Below are 8,123 nucleotides of genomic sequence, written 5' to 3'. Positions count from 1 at the left end.
TGGAATGTGTTTGTTCGGCAAACAAGCAAAGGTTTACTGCTGAAACCTTTGCTCCAAAATGAAATCTATTCTCTTTGGCTCAACTTTATTAGCCCATATTGTACAGAGATAGGAGATATAAGTATCCAAAATCTGCTGTCAGTGAAGCTAAAATGGAATAGACCAGAACGGTGTTTGTAATAACAGGACACTGTCTTTAAAACAGGAGGGCAGAAAGGTAGTTTATTTTTCTCTGTTTAAAAATCAAAGATATTTCCATCACTGGGAGTATACTAACATTTGCAGTGAAGTTGGACTTAAGAGTTTATTATCCAGGTAAATAATTTCTACAGTTCCTTTTCATATAGTGAGATATTGACTGTTTACAGGGTACAGGCAAATGACCATAATTATTGGTATCTTGGACTGATTTCAACTCTACTTCTGTGGTGTTAGCCTCTGGGATGAAGTTAAAGCTAATAAAAATGATGGCCTCTATTTTGCACAAATTAACGGGAAGAACACTACATATATCCATACATGAGGCTGGGGCAGCCAAGTTCTTATTTAGCTTGTTATTTTAAATATTTTTAAAGAAAATAATAAAAGTGAACCAATAATTAATTGAACAGATGCAGATTTTCACACAGATCCAATTCTGAACTAGAGAGTAAGCAAGACTCCAGATGACTTTAGTAAATTAATGTAGTCAGAATTACACTGAATTCAGAAAGAATCTTTTCCTTCTAGCATACTCTAAAAATAGGTGAGTTATTGATACGGATTAAGAGAAAAATTGCGGAAATGTGCCTGCTAGCTAAAGATGTAAAATAAGAAAGTAGAGCAGGGTGGCATCTGAGCAATTACTTGGTTCAGAGAGGCATGAGCTTTCATAGGCAACAACCTACTTCATCACTTGCTGTTTGATACTATGTTAGCAGAGTTTACATAGCAAAAGGTCCTTGGAACTAACTGAAACTTTCTTTAAATCATACAAGATAGCCATGGATCAAGTGAACATGAGGTTCATGATCCCACACCTAAAGTTGTTTGTTCTGCATATAAAGACAATACTGTGCAGTTTTATTAGACTAGACCCATCTCAGGTTTTCACATCTAATGCTAGTATTTCAAGAACTTCTATCTAGATTCCTGCAGTTTTTCATTTAATCAATCAACATTCTGATCTTTGTTTGAGACCCACAAAATATTTAATACACCCATATTACTCTCACCACTGTGTGATGTTAGCCATTGTTCTAGAATCCAATTTGTAAAAAATTAGCAACAGTGCATTATGCCAAGTCAATAACCTAGCCTGGTCAGCACAGAATCCCTTCTGTGACCCTTCAGAAGAGAAAGACACTTGACTTTGTTTCTGCTGTCCCTCCATTTAATTCTCAAAATAGCAACCAGGAAAATAGAGGTGGAATAGGGAATCACTGGTGGAAATGTCAGAACTCAACCTTTTCATTTATCTGTCCCATGTAGAGCTTTTCCAATGCAGGCAAAGGAGATGTAAGAAAACAAGACAGAATGCAGAGCATTTTTTAATTATTTTAGAAACCTAAAACTGTTACCGCAAAAATGTCCTGAATCATTTTAGTTTAAAAATGTTGTCCTTTTACTAATATGATTTATCACAGATGGGGTATAGTGGCATGATGCTGTAGGGAAGCCATTTTCATACTATTTATTGCCTATAATGTATCTGCTTTGTCTATTAAAAAGATCTTGTGGGCTCCAGAGCTGCCAACCAGCATCACTTACAATCCCTGAATAAAAAGGGTTGCAAAAATTCAAAATGACTTCTCTGTGTGTGGTGGAAGGTAACACAATGGAAATCCCTGTTAGAGTCCCACATGATTCAGGAATGGCAAAACAGTGTTTATGGAAGAAATTTTACTTGATTGTTTGCAGCCTACTTGTCAGGGATCATGTTATCTGGACTGTCTCCACCATGCAAATTATACATTGCAACTGTTTATTTCTCCAGAATAAAAGTAACTGGTTACCTGGCAGCTCATCAAGAAAAAATTATTGTTTTTAATTTTTACTTCTCTGGAATTCTTAGAATGTCTGTGTAATCCTTCTGTTCCATTAGTCCCTTTTGAAGGATTCAATACAAGTAAAAAGCAAAAGAGGATTTCTGAATCCTAATTTAGTAGTAAGCTTTGAGGATAAAAGTGTAAATGCACATAAACTATAGTTAAAATCCAGGAAAAATGGCTTGACAAATGAGAAAGTTCTAACTATCAGAATAGAATTTACTTTTATTTTTAATGTTACCTATGGCCAGTGAAAATAAAAATTAATTCATTTATCCTAACTTGAATTATTATGCCAGAAGACGTAGGTGTCTTTCTTCTTTATGTTCCACTTATAATCTGATCCAAAGCACTTTAGAATCAATAGAAAGTCTTTTAATGGCCTAAATGATTCTTTGGATCCTTCCCTTATAGACAATGCCTTTAGGAAGTTAAACAAATTAAGAAGTTTGGCATTATTTTGACCATATCCTTTCAATAAAGCCATGTTGGACATGACAGAAAAGTTGCTGCAGGAAGTACAGTTTGCACAGCATATGTTCTTATTGTGTTGTGAGGACTTTGCATAAGTAACATAGGCCTTTGCAATCACAAAACTTAACTATCGTTCCCTCTCTAAAAGGCTTTATCAGGGCTCTGCTTCACCTGCCTTTAAGGAATAATACAACAATAAGGCCTCTGACAAATGTTCAGTTTAAGGAGCCATGGGACCCAAGTGCCATCTCAAAAATTGTGCTTCCTGCCATGTCACACATGCATGGTGAAATGTGCAATCTAGGGATCAGGGATTAGATCCCTATTGCACCTTACTTATCAGCATAGGGGGAGCCCAGGATTATGATCCTGGGCTCTTCTTGCACCAGCAAGTTAAAACCCAGGTGCTGACAATCAGCTGATTGTCAGTTGGGAATGGAGTCTGAACTGGGATCTGAAATCAGGCCCGGTCAGGTCCCTGGCCCCAGCCTACAATCAGTCGATTGTCCAAACCTAACTAGGGTTTTAACTAGCTCTGGGCACAGGGACCTTTCAAACACCATGTGCCATCCAGCTAGATGACACATGGGGTTTTACTCAGCCCTGGCTCATGAGGGCTGCCACAGCCTGATTCAGGGGTCTCTGTGAGGTGGGACCTTCAAAACTCAATGTGCCACTCAGCTGGATGGCACACCGTGACACATGGGGATCCCAGGATCAGGCTGCTGGTACAGCTGTGTAACAGGCCCTGATGCTGTCCCATGATGGACCCTGACATTCATCTGAGTGTCAGGATCTGTCATGGGCCAGCACCAACCAACCACATGTTCAGTTTAAGACGTGATACAAACAAGCCACAAAGTTGTCATGCAATATATGTGGAATAACCTTGTGGCTCATTAACTGTGTTATCATGTCTAATATTGGCTTTAACATGTGGTTGAGTTACTGTTTAAGGTACAATTAACCCATTCATCACATCTGAAATGTAATGTGTCAGGAAGTCTGCTCCATAACACTGCATAAGTCTGCTTCATAGACTGAGCAGTTGTGATAATGGCCCTCAGTTGTTTGTACTAGCTTACAAAAAAGTCAGCTTGATATTAAACTAGTCTTGCTGGATTGCAAAACTCTTAATGGGGAAGCTGTAGCTAAAAATTTCCCCACAAAGTTTGGGGCGCATTGTGGAAGCATTCTGATATTATTTATCTTTCATAGATTTTACTTGTTTTGCCTTTTGTCAGCAGCTTAGGAAAACTTTGACTGAGATAATGCCAAGGGTGTGGAGTTTATTTGGTCATTTTTTTCCTGTGCTATCTTTTTCTCTGCTTCTTAAAAAATCAGAAGGGGTTACATTTTCTGAGTTCTCTTCAGTTGTAATCTTTATGGGACTCACTATAGGAGCTTTTTGTGAATAGGTGCTATTCACTATTCACACACAAAACAGAAAGACAGTTCTTGGTTCGGAGAGTCTACAATTTTAGCATGCGATAAGATACAACAGATGGATACAGGCAATGTAAAGTGCAGCATGGGAGAAAGCATAAACATGCTCACATAAATATAATAGGATATTTGCATGCTTGACTGATTGATGGTAGGAGTTGATCTACATAGTATGAACATCAGCTATTGCAAGCAGAGGATGAAGCTTAGTTTATTCTGAAATGTTGCAGTCGTGCATCTACACATGTATTAATGTGCTTTCTCTAATGTTGGCTCTGGTTTTAGGATCCAGATACATTGTTTGGGGCAGGGAGACCCACCCTCAGACCGACCATGACCTTTCCATTTGATAATAGGCAAATTTGATACACAGTGATAACAAAAAAAAAAATACAAACAATTAAACAGTTCTATATATCTATCAAATTCTAGGGCTGTCATCAGAGTTAAAGTACATCTGGCCAGGATGTAGTCTTCACTCTGAGGCTGTCTCTTAGGTGTCATATGTCAGCAGTCTGGAGGTGGGATGCCAAGGAACACAGCTCCCCTCCAGTGGGATGCATGAGATGGGCTGCTGGTATGCCCTCAGTCCATGGTGGACTCAGGGACCCTTCCCAGGGGTCAGGGATGGGGACCCTTCTCAAGGAGAAGAAGGAGGAGGAACAGGAAGGGACAGAAAGGAAGAGGAGGGACCCTTGTTACTCTCAAGTCTCTGCTTTTGCATTCTCCTTCCCTCCTGATGACTCCTCCTTTGTGGCTATTTCTGGTTGGTTGTCTCTGTGTGCTCACATGACCACATAGCCTTCTGGGCCTTCTCCTAATTCAGTCTGTTCCCCCAAAACTATGACTCAGGCCCCCCTACTGCTCTGGGCCCTTGTAGCTAGTGTCACTTATCTTGTGTTATGGAATGGTATGGTACATATTCCCTTGGTTCCCAGGCTTTGTATCCTTGTTATGTTAGACAACCTGTCTGCCTTGAAGGCTGTGATCTTGTGTTATAGGAGGCCCCCCTCAATTCTCAGGCTGTGTCCATCCATTGGGCTTATCGTGCTAGACAGCCTGTCTGCTTCCAGGGTTATATGGAACTCAGTGTGTGAAACCCAGGCTCTTACAAATCAATTAACCCCTGCTGCCCTGCTGCATATATCTATATCTATAAGCCAATTCCCAAGAAACAGACCTTCAAATCCTGTTTTCAAGCCAACACCTAATGCGCATTAAATTTTATACCTCCAATATGAGGTACTAAATAAATGCTTATTAGGCTGTGCTAATACACAGTAGCACAAGCACATATTTTTTAGGTGATGTTTAATGCACAGTAGCCTATGCTACTGCTCATTAGTGTTTTAGCATGTTTTTTTATGCAACACTGTACAGCACAATAGAATAGGCTATTGCATATTAAAGCCCACATGTAGACGCACCCAGTGGGTGCATTCAGACAAGCGCGCATGTGCTTCTTGTAGCGTCTCAACCCCCTTTGAGATGCTGCGAGAGGAACGTGTAGGAACAAAAAAACATTCTCTACACTGCAAATTTGCAGCATGGGCACAAAATTAGACCCCTGACTATCCATGGGTCAAACAATACCCCGGGGGAAAAAAGCAGGGCAACCGGAGGGTTGGTCCTCCACAGAGATGCTCTGGTAGCCAGCCAGAGCATCTCTATGGCTGGCCCTCACCCTGGTGCTGAAGCACATTTCCTGCCTATGTGGCCTGGATTACTTTTGATACGCATTATTTCTCTAGAGTAAGGGTTTGGAAGCAGCAAAAGCGGGGAGAAGCCCCCCAATTTGCTTGCTGAAAGAAGAGGACCATGTGAAAAAAGGCAGCTTCAGAAGCTGTATCAGATGAAGGTCATTCTGAGAACTAGAAACAGGAGAGAGATCTGAAGGTGCTTTTTTCTTGCTATTATCTAATGATGGAGGGGAGGTGGCAGTCCAGGGACAGCAAGAGAATGGGAGAGAAGGGTGTAAAGGGAAAGAATGAAATGGATGTGAGGTCAGGAGCAACATATATTAAATTATGGAATTGTGTTCCCAGAGTAGTAATAGTTGGAAAACCAATGCTTGATATTTTAAAATCTTGACTAGAAAAAAATGCTTCCAGTGTATTTTAGGTAGGAATCCCAAAATGTCTAGCAAATTGAGTAGGTGACCCAATAATTATTTCTGTCTCCAACTGATATGACTTTTTGAGTCTATAGTGAGAGACTTCATTTAAGACCTGAATATCATACATAACCTCTTGCTTTAATGCTCTTCTAAAACAGCTGTAGTTTGACTTGACAAGCAGAGATAAATTGTTGCCTCAGGATGCTTTTCTCCTTTTGATTGATTGCTGAATGGCTGAAAAATTGATTCTGGCATTTTTCCCCAAGTCACTTGAGTCTTGTGCATTAATCTCTTTGCTTGAATAGCAACAAAGATGTTTTCATACTATGGTAATGAATATATATGTATATGTAAAGCAAAAATATACGTTATAGCTTAAAGAAACCCAACTCCCGTTCAACAAACTATAATGCTTTTACTATAAAAAATACACAGTCCTATTACCATACCTATACCATATGCTGAAAAAACTTTTCATACAGTTTCAGAATCTTTCGCCAGACTCTAGTGTTGTGCTGTATAGAACATGGAGGTGTTATAGTTACTTCTTATGCTGGGCATTCATCCAACACCCAGTTGAAGCAAAAAGGGGAGGAAGAGCATTCTGGAGCTAAGCTCCCTTAAGCCTGATCCTCTACTAAGTAAGGGATCCTATGCAAACATTATGCTAGCAATACAGATTAAACACAACCTCCCCACCCACTGTATATGGAAGCTGAATATTTGTGAATCAGCTCCTTGCAACTGCCCTTTCCATCGTGTCTTAGTACAGCTCAATTCAGTGAATAATCAGTCTTTTCAGGCTGTGTTCACTGACTCCCAAGAAAAATAAAGGTTTTGTGAACAGATACTGAGATTTTAACACGTAAAGGATTTAAGGGTATCCCACTAAAATCAGTGAGAGCCTTCCATCCATATTCTCTAGGTAGATTTGAAGCTTACAGCAAAAAAGCTTTCCAAAAATGCCTTTTCTTTTATCTTATACCAAATGTTTTCTACATTTACTTCATTAGTTGTTGCACCAGAAAATCCGTCTCTTTTCAATCTTTGTGCTATGTGATGAAGACTATAATAAGGATACAAGTAGAGATGAATTTGATGTTTTCATATTAATATTTCGTTGCAGAATGTAAGGATATCTTTCTCCCAGCAAGGTCTAAATTTAAAAGGAACAGTTCCATGATCAGTAGCTTTAAAATGTACCTCCTCACAAAGGGCATAGTTTTTCTGCCTTTCATTTCTTATGCAATTGTAGGTCATCAAGTAGTGACAGTAACTTGTTATGATGTCAAAAATCAATATTTCATATATCTTTTTCCCTATCCTAACATAACTGGCATGTTGTTTCAGTTACTTTTGTGTCACAATTTATTAATTTCATATAAGGAACATATGGTCTCACTGTTCCTTAAAATTATTATTTTGGTGCTCTCATAGGTGTGATTCTTGCCTATATAAAAGGCTTTGTTTTTAATAACATAATTTGCTAATAAAGTCAAAGGGCTACTATGAGAACATCCCATTGTAACTGAAACTTTTTAATGTTTTAATAAAATGTATTAGAAAACCTATGAAAGCAGATATTTTGAAACTCCTGGCTAGGACTTAGACACACAAATATGAGGAAATAGAAAACCTGATACAAAAAAGATGTAATCCCCTCTACCTCCTCTTTGGGTCCCATAGATCTGATTTTAGAGGTGACCTTTTCCTTTGAAATTATCATCAAAAACATATTACTTGGAGACATGTTTAGGACCCTTGCCAATGACTTTCCCCCCTGCTTTGTGTGCACAAATCCCAATCTGAAGAACAGCCAGTTTCCAAAGGGGTCAGACTATGGGATGTGTGCAACTGTGATTACAACAGGACAGGAGAGTTTTGAGAGTTTGAATGGATACCCCACCCCAACTACTGCAATAACAACTTTGCATGTGGAATCAAAAATCATAATACTCATGCAAATGTGGAGACTTTTTTGATGGTCATAGCCCATGGCACCTCTCTCTGTTTTTATAGCAGACTTGCCAAAAATTAAACAATCTCTATATGCAGTGTCA

At 39.1% G+C, this 8,123-nt stretch overlaps 1 protein-coding gene across 1 annotated transcript in view; it reads left to right on the top strand.

Annotated features, from left to right (window-relative positions):
* KCNMA1 (potassium calcium-activated channel subfamily M alpha 1) overlaps positions 1–8,123 on the top strand; it is a 527,746-nt gene that overhangs the window by 273,863 nt on the left and 245,760 nt on the right.

Source organism: Alligator sinensis, unplaced genomic scaffold (genome assembly GCF_000455745.1).
Source record: "Alligator sinensis unplaced genomic scaffold, ASM45574v1 scaffold109_1, whole genome shotgun sequence".
In the NCBI taxonomy this organism is placed as follows: Eukaryota; Metazoa; Chordata; order Crocodylia; family Alligatoridae; genus Alligator; species Alligator sinensis.
The sequence above is the reverse complement of the archived record's forward strand: the minus strand, read 5'-3'. Positions and strand labels throughout refer to the sequence as shown.